This window comes from Acinonyx jubatus, chromosome C1, assembly GCF_027475565.1.
Source record: "Acinonyx jubatus isolate Ajub_Pintada_27869175 chromosome C1, VMU_Ajub_asm_v1.0, whole genome shotgun sequence".
NCBI lineage: Eukaryota > Metazoa > Chordata > Mammalia > Carnivora > Felidae > Acinonyx > Acinonyx jubatus.
Genome location: NC_069381.1, coordinates 96,413,860 through 96,430,595, shown reverse-complemented (window position 1 = coordinate 96,430,595; position 16,736 = coordinate 96,413,860). Strand labels below are relative to the sequence as shown.

Genomic DNA, 16,736 nt, shown 5'->3' with positions numbered 1-16,736 from the left:
TTCTGAAGTTGAACTTCTGTTTGCTGAGTATTTATATGTCCCTTAGAGAACCTGATTTTATTTCTACCTTGTCCTCTATATCATCAAAATAATAGAGATTGGTAAATTAAACATTCTAGTCTCAGATTTAAAAGGCATTAACTACCATTAGTTATATCTCCAGATCACCCATGAGAGGGCAGTAGAATACATACATGTTAATTCATTTATTACAGACATAGAAACCATGCCAGATTTGGAATTCAATCTGCCTCATTTTGCCACATAACCTTCCTGAATGTAAAGTTTGAACTCTGAAATCAATTTGAATTTTGAAATAAAATTTAAAACCACACTATTCTAGCTTAAAATTTCATCTTAGACAATTGTTTGAGAAGTTTTCTAAATATAGAAGTATGGAGGTGGGGTTGAGGGGGGTAGTCCATAAAGATCTCTGCTCAAAATTTACTGCAAAATATATTGACTTTTTTTCCTCAGTGAAACACGATTTTTAAAAATGTCTTGTCATTACTCTCCCTCCTCCCCCCCCCATTATAGAAGGTAATTCCTGTTTCATTGTCCACAACTCATGGTTTCACAACGGTGTGGGATATGCGGCCTTTACTGCTTAGGCTAAATTGGCTTGTGACAGTCATCTGCGATGTGTAACCAAACACCTCTTTCTGGCAGTCTTCTATTTTGGTACCTCTCTGTGAACAGATGTGGGAAGATTTTGGTCAAACCCAAGAGGCTCTGGTGGGGAGCGGTGGGGTGGGGTGGGGTGGAATGGGGCGGGACGAGGTGGGGTGGGGTGGTTGGCGAGTGCCTGGGAAACAGGCTTAACTCATCCTGACTCGCAGCCTTGGTGAAACTGGGCTGCTGCTCGCAGTAGGCACAGCGCCATGCACATACCTGAGTGTGAGCGTGTTGCAGGCGTAGTGCTTAGGCATGTGTGTCACAACAGGGCGTGGGGGCCGACCTCAGGCACTGGGAGTATCAAAGGCGCCTTGCTCTGGGATTTCAAACCTCAGGTGTTCGGAGCGTTATTCGCATCTGTGTACGTTTCAAGTTGGCAGTGGACTGCAATGGCAAGAGATAATTTTATGGCTTCCTTGAGTGAGGTTTCATTTGGATTCCTCGATTAAACTAGGTGGCCGTGAAGAGTCAACCTTCATGCAAATTCAGGTCCATCGCCGTGGGGTCAATAGGACCGTAGGCACGGCTACTGCGATGGGGCTTTGGCTTGAGATCTCGGCCGGCGTCCGGGCGCGTAAGGTCCGCGGGACAAGGTTCTGGCCCCCGGGCCGCCTGGAACGGGGGCGGTTCCCCTCTCGACGGTTCCCGGGCGGTGCCGGGGGCGGGCCGGAGCGTGAAGGGTGGGAAGAGGAGCCAATGAGAACCCGGCTTTTCCGGGCGGGGTGGGGCCGCGGCCGGGCGGGGCGGGGCCTTCGACTGGGCCTGCGGGGGCGGGGCGCAGCAGGCCACGAGTGCTAGCGCCAAGAGCTGGCGCCTCCGCCGTGAGAGCGAGAACCTCGCAGCCCGGCCGTGGGGGCGACGTGGAGGTCGAAGGCAGGTAGGTGCGGGGCGATCCTGGTCGGCCTCTAAGGCGGGTGCCTCGGTCCCTCGAGGCGGTGCGTGTCGCATGCTGGGCGTCGGAAGCGGGGCAGCGGGGCTGGCAGTGAGGGAGCCGGGACGCGCGGAGGTGTCGGCCGGGCCCCGCAGTCTGGGCGCCTCCCCTGCCCGGAGGGACACGCGAGGGTCGGACCCGAGCCCGGCGACAACTGGCGTCGGGAGCCCGGCTGGTGGGCCGCGGTGGCTGTGGCGGAGCCTGGCGAGGCGTCTCTCCGCCGCTCACCTCGGGGCCCGAGACCAGGGGCCGGGGGCGCTCGGCAGTCTTAGGGACGGGAGAGGGAGCGCGCCATCCAGGAGGAAACGTGGGGCTGTCGCCGGGACTGGCCGGCGAGTTTGAACGTCCACAGGCAGAGACCGTGGACTTTTAAACATTTGTGTGTGTTTCGATTCTTAACAGAATCTGAGGAGCACAATATTGAAAGTCGTCAAGTAGGATTTTGATTTTAAAATCGGACAGTGGGACATCTAAGAACTTTTGAGTAACTAGTATAGCAGAGGATGATTAGATTGTGAGTCAAGGGCTGGAGTCTCCGCCAGGACCCACATAACACATGTGATACCTCAGTCAAAACTACTGTGAAACTGGGACGCTCGCGCCCAGGGGTGTTGAGAGCCAAAGGAAATGAGTGAGAGTCGTCTGTAAATGTTAGGTATTGAAATTGATGCATCAGCAGCATGCATATTCTGTAAAGAAACTACTAAACGCCAGACACGTAGTAGGCACTATGTAAATCTTTACCCCGAGGCTAGTGATTCACCTCCAGTGTTTTAGATAAAAGTCTTAAATCTTTGTTTTCTGCGTAAATTGTTTAAGCTCCTTTTTTTCCCCCAGAATCGCCATTGCTTGAAGTGTGGTCCATTTTTAACTGATTAATAAATTTTTCCAGAATAGCACATATTATCTATACATTGTTACTGAATTATTTATCATGAAGTTAGGTAGCAATCGAATACATAATTTACTTTTTTTGCTTTAGGTAAGTAGTTCTAGTTTAAGTTACCTGGTAAAGTAAGCTGGGAGTATGGCTTCAAATCAAGACTTTCATTTGCTTTTGTAGGATTTAAGTCCTTCAAAACAAAATTACTATGTAGCTGTATTTTTTTGTACATTTATTATAGACACTTGCGTTCTTTTCCATGGATATGTGAATGTATAAGGGGTTTTAGGGGGAGAACGGAAATAAAAAAAGGGAATAGCAATTTGTTACCATCAGACTTACTGGGGATATTTGTAGGTGGTTCTGAAGTAGTTTCCCAGGTAGAAACCTGGAAATATAGTAATTGTACCTCTTGGCCTTTCATCAGGGTTTTTTTAATATTTAATATGGCAAAAGATTTTTAAAAATGCAGATATAAAGGAAGAATATTGGTTTTTTTTGATGTGACAATAGACAGTTTTCTAAACCTGGAAATTATATTTTAAAAGATCTGTAGCGTGTCTTATAGACAAGAATTTTAGACCAAAGGAGACTAAAAGTAAATCAGATGGAGTAGAGGGAAGGTTCCCAGTGAACATAATTTGTGTGTTGCTTTAAAAGTTTTATGTTTCAGCAGTTCAGTGGAAGATAGGTGTTTTGAAACTACTAAAACAATTTTAAATGTTTTAAATATGTACTCTGTATATAAATTTTGCTGTGATTTGTAATTTGTTGATTTTGGAGGTCTGAAGCCTTACTGTCACATTATTTATTGAGCACTTGCTATATTCCAGGGCACCGTTTTAGCACTTACATTGTATTTGGGTATGAGAAGAATATAATTCCTTCCTTCTAGGAGATTGCACTCTACCAAGTGGGCTAAAATAAGTAGTAAGAAAGCTGTTTTTAAAACTGATGATAGCATCAGTCAGCATTTATTGGGACCTACTTTGAGCCAGGCAGTGTTCTAAATTCTGTACGTGCATTACTTATTTAATCCTTAAGACAGCACCATGAGGGGTGTCATTATTTTGGTCTCCTCATTGAAAGACATAGAGGTTGAGTAACGCCCCTGTCAAACAGCCTAGGCAGCAAAGCTAGCATTCGAACCAGACAGTTAGACTCCAGAAATCCTGATCTCAACCTCTGCATTATACTGAGTTTCAAATTCTGTGAGTGGAATACAAATCAAATCCAATGTGTATTTAAAAGAGAGTTCTGTAAAGAACTTCTTCAAAAAAGAAGCAGAGAGAGAAAGAAACAGGTATTGCAAGATGTAGATGAAAGCTTGTCCAGGCTACAGTTTAATTATACTTTGTATATAAGACCATTTTCCCCCCACCCTGGTGAATGCCTCGGGATTCTTTTTGTTTCTAAACTCTCAGTCACTCAGTTACTACAATTATGGTATTATCTTAATAATAGAACAGGTGATTATTTTTCAACAAGGAGTTTAAAATATCTGTTCTCAGACCAAAAGTGAAATGTTAGATTTAAGAAAAAAAAAAATGCTTCCCTGCCTTCAAAAAGCTTATAACCAGAGATGGCTGGGTGGCTCGGTCGGTTAAATGACTGACTCTTGATTTTGGCTCAGATCGCGATCCCAGGATCTTGGGGATTGAGCCCCGAGTCCGGCTCCGCACTGCACATGGAGCCTGGTTAAGATTCTCTCTCTCCCCCTCTGCCCTCTCCCCTGCTTGCACTCTCTTTCTCTCTCTAAAATTAAAAAAAAATTTTGTTTCAAAAAGCATATAAGCAGACATGTAAATAAGTCCCTACAATTTCAGTGTGATAAGAGTTAAAACAGAGATTGAGACAGAATTTAGTGGGAATAGTGATGAGGGAAAATAATTCTGTGTATGATAGGGAGGAAGATTGGAGAGGAGATACCATATTTGAATTTGGCTTTGCAGGATGAATAGCAGTTAACTGAGTTGAGGAAGGAATTAGAAGATATGGATGAGAACAAGAATATTATGTGGAAGTTTATGGTATGTGTGAGGGGTGTATTGTAGTTTATTGCCTAAAGATGAGAGTGTATGAAGATGAGAGGCTGGGCTAAAGGGGATGGTGCCTGGAACCAAGCTGGAAAAAGAAAATTGCTGAGTTTGATTATGGTGGCATTAGGGTCACTGAAATTGCTAGAAATGAGGTGAGTGTGGGGTTTCAGTGTCTCTCCTTGGGAATAATGAAGACTTGTCCGGTTTGGCAAAGTGTTTCACTATAGAATATGGTGTTAAAAGCTGTTTTAATACTTTGAAGTACAAGAAGTGTCCTAAAACAACATACAGATTTAGCTAAATAAAAAGTTAGGACTCAGAAAAAAGAAGTTGGCTGGTGCCACGCAGTGAAGAGTTTCTGTATCATGTTAGGGACTTTGGACTCGATTCTAAAGACAAGGGAGAGCCAGTGAAGGATGGTAGGTAATTAGGAAAGATAATATGGTGGTACGGTGTGGAGGCTGGATGGGATGGAGAGAGGCAGAAGATAAAGAGGTAAGTTAGAAGGCTTAACGCTATTGAAATCGTCCAGATAAGAGAGGATAGGGCCTGGAGTGGGGAAATCGTAATAGAGAAGAGGAGAGGACATGTCAAGATGTAGAATTTACAGGGGCCTCAAAAGTGATTGGCTTTGAAGGTGAACAGAAAAAGTAAATGCCTTAGTTTCTTAGTTTGGGAAACCGTGGTTAGGAGAACTTGTTTTATTTTTTAATGTGAGAGGAAGATCATTGTTTCAGTGTTGAACACGTTGAGTTTGAAGTGTGTCTGTCTGGAGCATTCAGGTAGAAATGTCAGGTCGGGAGGATCCAGAGCCCAGGAGGGAGGCTGAGATTGGTGATCCAGATTTCAGAGTTAGCCAGTAAGTGGTATTTGAAGCCTTAAGAGCAGAGGAAATTGCTCAGGGAGAGCAATCATACGATATGATTCTTGATCTCAGGGTTGTGAGTTTGGGCCCCATGTTGGGTGTAGAGATTTACTTCAAAATAAAATCTTAAAAACATAAAATAGTAAAATAAAATTTTATTCGGGAGTCACTCATTTATTCCAGAAGTGTATTGCCTGAGGTATTATTGGAGTTCCTGTTTATTAAAGCAAACAAACAAACAAATGAAACAACTTTATAGCAAATTCACAGCCATACAAGAATGTAGACCTTCTAGTTTTATTACAGAATTCTTTTTCCTCCTCTGTACTTTCTATTTCTGTGCATATATTGCCAATTTAGCTTGAGTCAAACCTATGAAAGCATATGACTATACCCTCACTCAATTGTTAGCTCTCGGAAGTCAGAGAAAGTGCTTTTTTTTCCGAAGAGATCTTCACTTCCCATAAATATGGATTATTAATAAATGTTTGTTGGTTGATTCATCTTCATAACCAACCTTACTCAATTTTGGCTCCAAGTGGCTTAGCCATCTCCAAAATTCATATTCATCCCCAAAGAATGAAGGTTTGCCACCACTGAGGAAACTCAAAAGAATGTGGTATGGCTTTGAAAGCATTTTCAAAAATGGACTTTCGGAAATATTTTCCTAATTTGTAGTATCATTAGAATAAACGTATGATCTCTTAAGGGAGAAGGTGGCAAACTTTCTCTGTAAAGGGCTAGAATGGTAAATACTAGACTTTGTGGGCCATATGTCTCTGTCACAGCTACGCAATTCTGCTATAAAAAGCCATGGACAATACTTCAATGAATGAACATGGGCTCTGTTCCAATGAAAGTTCGTTTATGGTCACTAAAATCTGAATTTCATATAATTTTCACATATCACAGAATATTATACTTCTTTGATTATTTTTTCAACCATTTAAAAATGTAAAAACCGGGCTTTGTTCAGAGGCCATACAGAAACAGGTGATGGGCCACATTTGGTTGATCCTGTAATAAGGAGTGTTTTTTTAAGTACTTAGATTTGTAAGTTTAGTTTTACTTATTTTTAACTTTTTAAAAATGTTTATTTTTTTTTGAGAGAGAGGAGACAGAGTACGAGTGGGGGAGGGGCAGAGAGGGAGACACAGAATCCCAAGCAGGCTCCAGGCTCCGAAATGTCAGCACAGAGCCCACGAACTGTGACATCATGACCTGAGCTGATGTCAGCCACCTAACCAACAGAGCCACCGAGGCGCCCTTGTAAGTTTAGTTTTAAAAAAAGTTCTTCAGGGGCGCCTGGGTGGCTCAGTCGGTTAAGCTTCCAGCTTCGGCTCAGGTCATGATCTCACGGTTCGTGAGTTCGAGCCCCACATCGGGCTCTGTGCTGAGAGCCTAGAGCCTGCTTCGGATTCTGTGTCCCCCTCTCTTTCTGCCCCTCTCTTGCTTGTACTCTGTCTCTCTCTCTCTCTCTCTCTCAAGAATAAATGAAACGCTAAAAAAATTTTTTTTTAAATAAACAAAAAAAATAAAAAAAATAAAAAAAGTTCTTCAGAGTTATACCTCCTGCTTTTAAATTCTAATACATTTCTTGAAACCTATGGAAATTTTAAGTTCATCCTCCTTTTCTTTCATATAACAGGTGGAAAATATTCCCCTTATTGTTTTAGAACCTGAGACACAGAGAAGTGGATTAACTTGGACAATGTCAGGATCAAAAATACGTTTGGAAATATTTTCAGTATTCAGTGCTTCTTACTAAATTAATAAAATGGCGATCTGTTTGCCTCAGTGAAAGTGGGGATTTTGAAAACTGGGTGAAATAAAAGACCAAAACTTGAAGGATTATCCTGCACTGGTTCCAAGAGGGTTAGACAGGAGGGAATCTTTGATCTTTTTCCTCTCTGACTTAAATAAATAATTTTTATCCTATAGAAAAGAAAACATGCAATTTTTCTTCACTTCATGGGCATTAGAACGGGTTGTAAGATTGAAGTATTAAGTAAATGATGGTGAGGTAAGAGAAGGAAATGTAAAGGACTTACTTCTTCACATCTAGCTATCTCAGATGTTTCTCTTATACCCCCTGTTTTTGAAAAGGAAATTCAATATTTTTATCCTTATAAGTCTTAGATTCCTGGGTAGCAGCCTGAGAATGGACTCTTTAGCATTCAACTTAGGCAGTATTAATCCACTTATATTAGTTAAAGTTTATTATTTATGCTCTATTTTTTTAAAGTTAGATTTCTTGAGGTGTCTGGGTGGCTCAGTCAGTTAAGCGTCCGACTTCAGCTCAGGTCATGATCTCAGGGTCCGTGAGTTCGAGCCCCGTGTCGGCCTCTGTGCTGACAGCTCAGAGCCTGGAGCCTGCTTCAGATTTTGTGTCTCCCTCTCTCTCTGACCCTCCCCCATTTATGCTCTGTCTCTCTCTGTCTCAAAAATAAATAAATAAATAAATAAATAAATAAATAAATAAATAAATATTGATTAAAAAAATAAAGTTAGATTTCTGACTTTGGAAGTGTTTACAGCAGTGATAAATGTTTACAGCAGAGGACATGGAAGAAAATTATTAATTTTCCTTCAAAGTTACAAATGGCATACGTGTGGATTTTTTTGTGTGGATGTTATTTTTTTTTAATTTTTTAATGTTTATTTATTTTTGAGAGAGAAAGAGACAGAGCACAAGCAGAAGAGAGGCAAGAGAAAGAGAGAGGGAAACACAGAATCTGAAAGAGGTTTCAGGCTCTCAGAAGTCAGCACAGAGCCTGACATGGGGCTGGAACTCAGGAACTGTGAGACCATGACCTGAGCCGAAGTCAGATGCTTAACCGATTGAGCCACTCAGGCACCCCATGTGTGGATGTTAAATTTTAGGACAGATTGTGGGGTGTGTGTGTGTGTGTGTGTGTGTGTGTGTGTGCGCGTGTGTGTTATTCTTGCAGCTACTTACTTAAAAGAGATGTGCTTTTTTTCTTTCTTTTTATCTACCAGAGTAAAAAAACAAAAAACACCAGCTATCTAGAATATGTTTGAATTGGTTACTTAGCAATATGAAGCATAGTTTTATATTTAAATTTTTTAATGTTTATTTATTTATTTTGAGAGAGAGAGAGCCAAGGAAGAGGAGAGAGAACCCCAAACAGGCTCCACATTGTCAGCACAGAGCTGGACACAGGCCTTGAGCTCACAAACTGTGAGATCATGACCTGAACCTAAATCAAGAGTCAAACGCTTAACCCACTGAGCCACCCAGGTGCCCCGATATTTAAATATTTAGCTGTATTCTTTGGTACTCTGATTATTTAAGAGTCTGTTAAGGCCGATGATAATAGGACCTGCTGGGAGGAAATGACACAGCCGGCTCTACAACAGCATTCACTCAAACTGTCTTTTCCCTGGTCCCTGCTTAAACTGGAAGGGGTAACATGGAACAGAAGAGGAACGTTATGTGAACTAAAGTAATGGCCCATTTGAGCGTGATCATAGCGCAGTGGTTATCATCACCCAGTTCATTTAGATGAGCAGAATTCAAGGTCAAGCAAAATGTAGCAGAACTGTATTGGCCTCTGGTGAAAATGGTGAGATGCTGTCTAACCAAGTCTTATTTGTGAACTTTAAATGTGTTCCTAAAGTGTAGTATTCTTAAGAGTTCAGTGATAATGATAATTTAAGAGAAAATGAGATCCATTTGTCCTTAGAATTTATTACTTAGCTATCAGAAGAAGAAGGCATGAAGTAACGAATACAGAAACATGTTCAATAGCTGCATTTGGATGTACAAAAATGTTGAGAAAATAGTGAGTTGAGAAAGAGTCTAAGACTTTTAATGAAGATTATTTAAAATATGGGTTTATCAAATGTGCAAAACCTGACTAAAATGACAGACTCTGTATTTGTATTAATGTTGCAAATGAAAGTTAAACATCTTTAAAATTAAAAAAGACTCTTGGAAACATAGCATACTGGACTTTTCAGTAAACCTTTCCAGATATTTTCAAAGAAAAAAATGTAAAATGATCACAGTTTCCTTTTTATTCATGGACCTTTCCTGGAAGAGACTCATTATTGTTTTATTTCGTTGTCTATCAGTGGCGGAAGAGAAAAATGGCTACATACCTCTTGGAAAAAAGTATTCATCTAGAATTGATGGATGTTATGTTTATGATTTTTGATGATATATCAGCTGAAAATTAAAACTTCACCTCTTAGTGATGACATACCCCCATTCTATACCATTATGGGACATTTCATCATGCTGATGAGGTGGCTAGAGTGAGATACAGATATCACAGTCCAGATATTATAAGTTGTACTATACTTTTAGTTTGTCAAGAAAATGACTTCTTGTGGCTTAGTTCTTCATTTACTCTGACGAATGAGTCTATGACATTGCTTACTTATCATCATTTTGTATTATGACCAAATAATACATTTCTAAATTGCAAAGTAGAAAGAATGTAGTACTATTTTTGCCATTCACATCAACTCATTGTTTCAAGGAGGATTTTCAACCCTGACCCAATTCAAAACAAAAGAATAAAAGACTCTCGTGATCCTGATAAGTACATAGCATTGTCTTTGTGTTTTCCAGACTGGAATTAATTTATGAACAGGAAAAGTCACCCACTGCATTACATTGGATCTTTGTTAATTGTATATTTTTTATACTATATTATATTATATTATATTATATTATATTATATTATATTATATATAATTTATTTTATATTACTTATTTTGGAATTTTAAATGTATTTGCATAATGGGAACATAACATTTGATGTTCACTTTATGTTTTACTTTATCATATGGTAATTATCTTATGAAACTTCTATTTCAGGTGTGTGTGTGTGTGCATGTGTTTGTGTGTGTATTATGACAAAACATGTATTTCTTGCCATGGGTTTGGTTAGGGCAGTTCATGAAACACTGGCCTAAGAAGGACTTGATTGAATAGGCAGTCCTCTCTCACTAAGCAGGCTAAAGAACCTTGGCAATTGCGTGTGTATGTTCTATAAAACCAGACCGACATACACTTCTGCTGTTACTGCCGGGAGATGATCCCGTTTTGATTTTCCATTCATTCCTCCCCAGAAAAACTACAATCACCTGCTGTATCTCCTCCTCTGTTGATGTTATGTGTTCCTGTTTCCTTGTGTTTATTAATTTCCTCAAACCCAATTTCTCCCCACAAACATGCCTCTTCTTCACTCAGTACCCAAGACTTCACTTTTGCCCTCATCATATCACCGGGTTCCTTGGCTCCACTGATCTTCCATTATTTACACCGAAAGCCAAGGCAAGGCATTCCCCTGAGTGGAGAAAATGACTAGTTTTTCTATCTTTGGCACTAGTCTATTTTGTTCACTCTTGTGCCCAGCTTTAGGAGAGAGATGAAGAGTCACGTAGGCTAGACCCTCTATGAATCATGCTATCCAGCTTCAATCAAATGTCCAGCCATTAATCTATTAACTATCCACCTTGTTGTTGAGTAGCTCTTGAAGATTTTATCCTCAAGTAGCCAGGCTTCTTCTCTAAAATGGCCGGGCTATTTTATTTTCATAGATTACAGCCTGGTACACCATGAGCAAGCTTCACTGACTTGGTGTGAGAAAGTTTACCTGACTTGATCTGAGCCTTCGTTACACTGTACATACTTTCTTGTCTTTTTCCCAGTTCTGTAAGCACTCCCATCCTTCTCAGACTCTTAAGCCTCTTTCTTCCATGAGACCTAACCTGCCTCAAGCCTCTTCCATGTTTCATCCTTTGTGGATCTTGTTTGTTTGTTTTGTTTGTTTGTTTTTGCTTCAATTTAAAAACATGTATAGGCTCTTTTCCCCAACTTTAAACTATTGTGTTTGAGGTTGCTTGCCCCTTTTGTTTTTATTTTTCTCACCAATTTTACAAAAAAATGTTGTATTCGTTTGCTCACTGATTGTCTTCATAAGCTGTAGCTAGCTGTTAGCTGTCCTTACTGTCCCTTTGACACCATTTATTTAATGCCCTGTCATCAAAAACAAGGACCTTTCTCAGTCGTTACTCTCCTTACTTATAAAACACTGATGTGCCTCTTCCTCTTCTTTTTAGGACATTTTCTTCCCATCTTGTCTGTGATCCACATTCTCCTGGTTCTGTTAGCTCTCCCAGTCTTGCCCATTCTTTATCTGGTTCTGTCTTTTCTTCTCATTTACAGTTTCTAATCATGATTCATGTTCTCAAAGGTTTAGCCCCTACCTCTGCTTTTTGAAAAACTCTCCGCTTACCTCCCATTTGAGACTTTTGCTTTACTGGGATACAGAATAAAGTGATATAGTCATTGGCAAATACGTACATACATACATATATGCATAAATCATACATACATACAAACTCTCTGCTTAGGGAACCTGTAGGTTCTTGCTTCTTTTTTTTCAATGTCACACCTATCTTAAACCTTCTTTACCCTCGATTTTTCCATCTTTCACTTTACTCCCAGCAGATAATCGCCCTTGTTATCTCAAAGAGAAAAGAGCAGCCATCAGAGGAGAGGTTCATCAGCGTAAGGCCCCTACACCTACATATATACCTGCATCCTTACCTTTCTTTCCTCATTACCTTCTGTTCCCAGGGAAGCACTCTTCTTCTTCCTGACAAATGCTAATCCCTGCAGCTCCAGTTGGAGGCCACACCCTGCCTCCCTCTTGGGGTTTGCTCTCAGACCTTTGTTTCTTCTCTACTGATTCCTTTCCACCACTGTTTAAACAAGCTTAGCTCTCCTCTATCCTTAAAAAAAAAAAAAGGCTTTCCTGAGCCCTGTATTCCTGTTCAGCTACCACTCTGTTGTCCACTTGCCTCCCTGGATAAACCCCTTGAAAGGATTGGCTGCAGTTGCTGTTTCCATTCTTTTTTCCCACCCACTTCTCATTTCACTGTGACCCCTGCCATGCCACTGAACCTGCACTTACCCAAGTTCTTATGACCAACAGACACTCAAGTCTTTACCTTATTTGACCTTTTAATGGTGTATCTGTCACTGCTGACCATTCTTTTCTGTTTAAGGATTCTCTTCCTTTGACTTCCACGACTCTACACACTCCTGGTATTTTCTTCCATCTTTTATCTACATTTATGACTTAAATTGCCATCTTTGACAGAAGAGGCCTGACCTAGAATGTCCTAGAACTGACCTGTTTTGGATTAGTAATATTTTTAGAGTGTATAATGCTTGATGCCAACAGAACGTGATGATCTACAAAAGTCATTTAAAAAAATAAATTATGATTCTGTGGTGACAAAGGATGTGTGGCCTGGTATGGTAAGAAATAAATTAGTTTGTAAAGTTTGTGCGGATACCACAGTGAGATGCCACAACGTTAACAGAATGGCTGAAATCAAAAAGCCTAATAGTCTAAGTCCTGGTGAGATGAAGGAGTGGCCAGAACTCATACACTACTAGGGAGGGTGTAAATTGGTACAACCCCCTTTGACAGGTCTTTGGCAGTGTCTGTTAAAGTGAAGTGTATGATCGACAGTAGCCAAACTATGGAAAGAGCCAAAATGTCCATCGATGGATGAATGGATAAAGAAGATGTGCTATATATATATATATATATACACATATATATATGTGTGTATATATATATATACACATATATATGTGTGTATATATATATACACACATATATATATGTGTATATATATATGTGTGTGTATATATATATATATACACACACACACAATGGAGTATTACTTGGCAATCAAAAAGAATGAAATCTTGCCATTTGCAACTACGTGGATGGAACTGGAAGGCATTATGCTACGTGAAATTAGTCAGAGAAAGACAAATATATGACCTCACTCATATGAGGACTTTAAGATACAAAACAGATGATTAATTAATTAATTAATTAATTAAAAAAAATAAAGTGAAGTGTATGTCTGCCCTATAACCAGCAATTCTACTGCTAGGTAATACCCAAGAGATTTAAATAAGTGACTATATACATTAAAAACACATAGAAGAATGTTTATAAGAGCTTTCCTCATAATAGTCAAAACCGGGAACAAATGTTCATGTCTGTCAACAGGAGAATGAATTAATAAATGCTGGTGTTTCTATTAGATGGAATAATACTCAGCAAGGGAAAAAAAACCCTGTTGTTATATACAATAGCATGAATGAATCCTACAGATACTATTTTGCACAAAAGAAACCATACACAAAATACTACTACTGTATGATTTTGTTTAAATGAAATTCAAGAAAAGGCAAAACTAATCCGTGGATTGAAGTCAGATGGGTGATTTCTTCTGGGGGATGGTTACTGCCTGAAAAGGGACACGAAGGAACCTGAGGTGTGACGGGTGGTTTACACAGGGTATTCATATGTGAAAGTTCTTTGAGCTGTACGCTTAGGATTAGTGGACTTTATGTGCTTTATATATGCTACACTAAAAAAAAGAAAAAAATTTACACATCTTAGAAAACTCTTGGCACATAATAAGTGCTTCAGAAGTATTTGGTCTGGCGCCTGGCTGGCTTAGTTGGTGCAGCATGCGACTCTTGATCTCGGGGTCATGAGCTTGAGCTTCACGTTGAGTGAAGAGATTACTTAAAAAAAAAAAAAAAAGAAAATATTTGTTACTGTTGTTCTATTTGTCAGGAATGCCTCTCAGTTTTGTTCTTTTGGTAGATGCTTTCTCATCTGTCAAATTTCATTTAATAATAAACTGCCTATAATTATATATAAATGTCCTGTAAGTGTGTTTGTATTTTATTTTCATGTGTATGATTTTCTAATGGGATATAGTGTGGAGTGAAAGGTACATAGACTGGTTTCAGAGTATGGTTCTGTCACTTAACCACGTGGCTTTGCACCTCTGTTTTCTGTCTGTAAATGAGGACAATAATACCTGCCTGTGGCACAGATTTTTTGCCAACTCTAATGTCCATTCTCTTAAGACACAGAAGTCAATTTTTTGGCTGGGCACATTGCAGGATAAAAAGATGAATGATTGCGGTGCCTGGGGTGGCTCAGTCGGTTAAGCGTCCGACTCTTGGTTTTGGCTCAGGTCATGACCTCGTGGTTTGTGGGTTCGAGCCCCACAATGGACTCTGTCCTGACAGTGTGGAGCCTGTGTGGGGTTCTCTCTCTCCCCACTCTCTCTGCCCCTACCCAACTCGTGCTCTATCTCTCTCTTAAAATAAATAAACTTAAAAAAAAAAAAAGATGACTGATTATGTTTCCCAGTCTCACATGTATCTAGTACATGTGACTAAGTCCTGGTCAGTGGGCAATCAGCAAAAGCATTATATGGGACTTTCAGGAATGCTGCTTTAATAGAGCTGCCTTTTTTCCTTTCTACTTCCTGGAATGCACGTGTAATAGCTGGAACTCTAACAGCTCATATGAACTATGAAGTGATTGTGAAGATAGAAGCTATGCGTTGGGGATGGCATAGCAGAAGCATTGGAGCTCAAGGACCTTGGGGCACCTTAGGCTACTACTCACCTTCCTTCCTTCCTTTCTCCTCTCCTTCCTTCCTTCCTTCCTCCCTCGTTTCCTTCCTTCCAGTAAGTCTATGCCCAACGTGGAGCTCGAACTCACAACCCAGAGATCAAGAGTTGTGTGCTTCACCAACTGAGCCAGCCAGGTGCCACTCTCTCTTTTTTTAAGTGGAGAGAAACAGACATCTCTTTGTTTAAAAACATTGGCTAAGCTCCTGCCATTTTCAGTTTTTAAGTAATCTGTACACAAACTTAATTCTAACTGATATATGGACCTCAAAGAGGTGCTCCAAAAATCGATATAAAGTGACTGAAATGGTTGGCATATAATAGTTACTTAATAAAGCTCAACTGCTGTTACTGCTGTTTTAATTCCCAAAATGCCTTATATGAAGTAGGTGTTCAGAACATATATGATGAATCTTCTAAAAGTAAGTTATCTTTTTTTTTTTGAAACAAATGTTGTACAACTGATTTATGTTTATTTTTAAAAATTAGAAAATACAGGGGCGCCTGGGTGGCTCAGTCGATTAAGTGTCCAGCTTCAGCTCAGGTTATGATCTTGTGGTTTGTGAGTTCAAGCCCGGCATCAGTCTGTCTGCTGTCAGCACAGAGCCTGCTTCAGATCCTCTGTACCCCTCTCTCTTTGCCTTTCCCCTGCTTGCGTGCTCTCTCTCTCTTTCTCAAAAATAAACATCTAAAAACTAAAATTAAAAAATTTGAAAGTAAAGATTAACCAAAAGAAAACTCACCATAGTTCTATTACTTAGAGATAATCTCTGTTAACATTTTGGTATATATTCATGTTTACTTTTAAATTTTATGTATTTATTCATACAGATTTTTGAATTATACTGCACAGTCTTTTATAACATTTTTCTTTTACTTACTAGATTTTGAACAGGGTATAACTTAATAGTATTTCAGTCTATGGGTTTGCCATAATATTGTACATCTAACGTACAGTAAATAAATACATTTAATGATAGTCCCTATTAGAAATTTATTTTCCATTTTACAGTAATCTAAATCCACTCTTTCATATACATTTGTGAATTTATCCAGCGACTTCCCTTGGATAAATTATTAGAAGTGATATTTCTGCAATATTATGTGTGTTCATTTTTTTAAAAAAGCATTAAGATTTCATTTAGTATAGAAAAATGTAAAGAATGCAATGTAATTTTTTTGTTTGTTTATAACGTTTATTTTTGAGACAGAGAGAGACAGAGCATGAACGGGGGAGGGGCAGAGAGAGAGGGAGACACAGAATCTGAAGCAGGCTCCAGGCTCGGAGCCATCAGCCCAGAGCCCGACGTGGGGCTCGAACTCACGGACCGCGAGATCACGACCTGAGCTGAAGTCAGACGCTTAACCGACTGAGCCACCCAGGTGCCCCAAGAATACAATATAAAAGAGCCATTTTTCCACCATCCAAATACATCCTGTCTTAACATTAAAAAACAACAACAAAAGTATGTAATACCAGTTTAAAAAAAAGGTTCAAGCATTATGAAGTTATAAAATGGAGAGTAAAAAACTTGTTTCAAGTCCTTGCTGGTCTCATCGTTGATGATTTCTTGCTTATCCACTATAATGCAATAAGCAGCGTCCATAAAATTTAATCTTCCAAAACACTGAGTCATGGTATTACAAAAACAATACAAAAAAAATGTTTAAAGTATGGTCCGATTGTATAAAAAGTATCGGTGTGAAGATGATGAAACTTTTATTGACAGAACTGACCTTGTACTGAACCGAGAAAATCCAAATGATGGTAAGATGATCACTTCCTAACTACCCCTTTCGTTCACTTTGAGGAAGAGAAAAGGCCTAGTCCACCCACT

At 39.6% G+C, this 16,736-nt stretch overlaps 1 protein-coding gene across 3 annotated transcripts in view; it reads left to right on the top strand.

Annotated features, from left to right (window-relative positions):
• Nucleotides 1-1,421: 1,421 nt before the first annotated feature.
• Nucleotides 1,422-16,736, top strand: part of DENND2C (DENN domain containing 2C) — an 89,178-nt gene continuing 73,863 nt past the window's right edge. For 2 of the 3 annotated variants that reach the window (XM_027058283.2, XM_027058281.2), the window contains exon 1: nt 1,422-1,552. The gene's annotated coding sequence lies outside the window, so the exon portion shown is untranslated. The remainder of the gene's footprint in view (nt 1,553-16,736) is intronic. The other variant, XM_053214637.1, reaches the window with a different exon arrangement.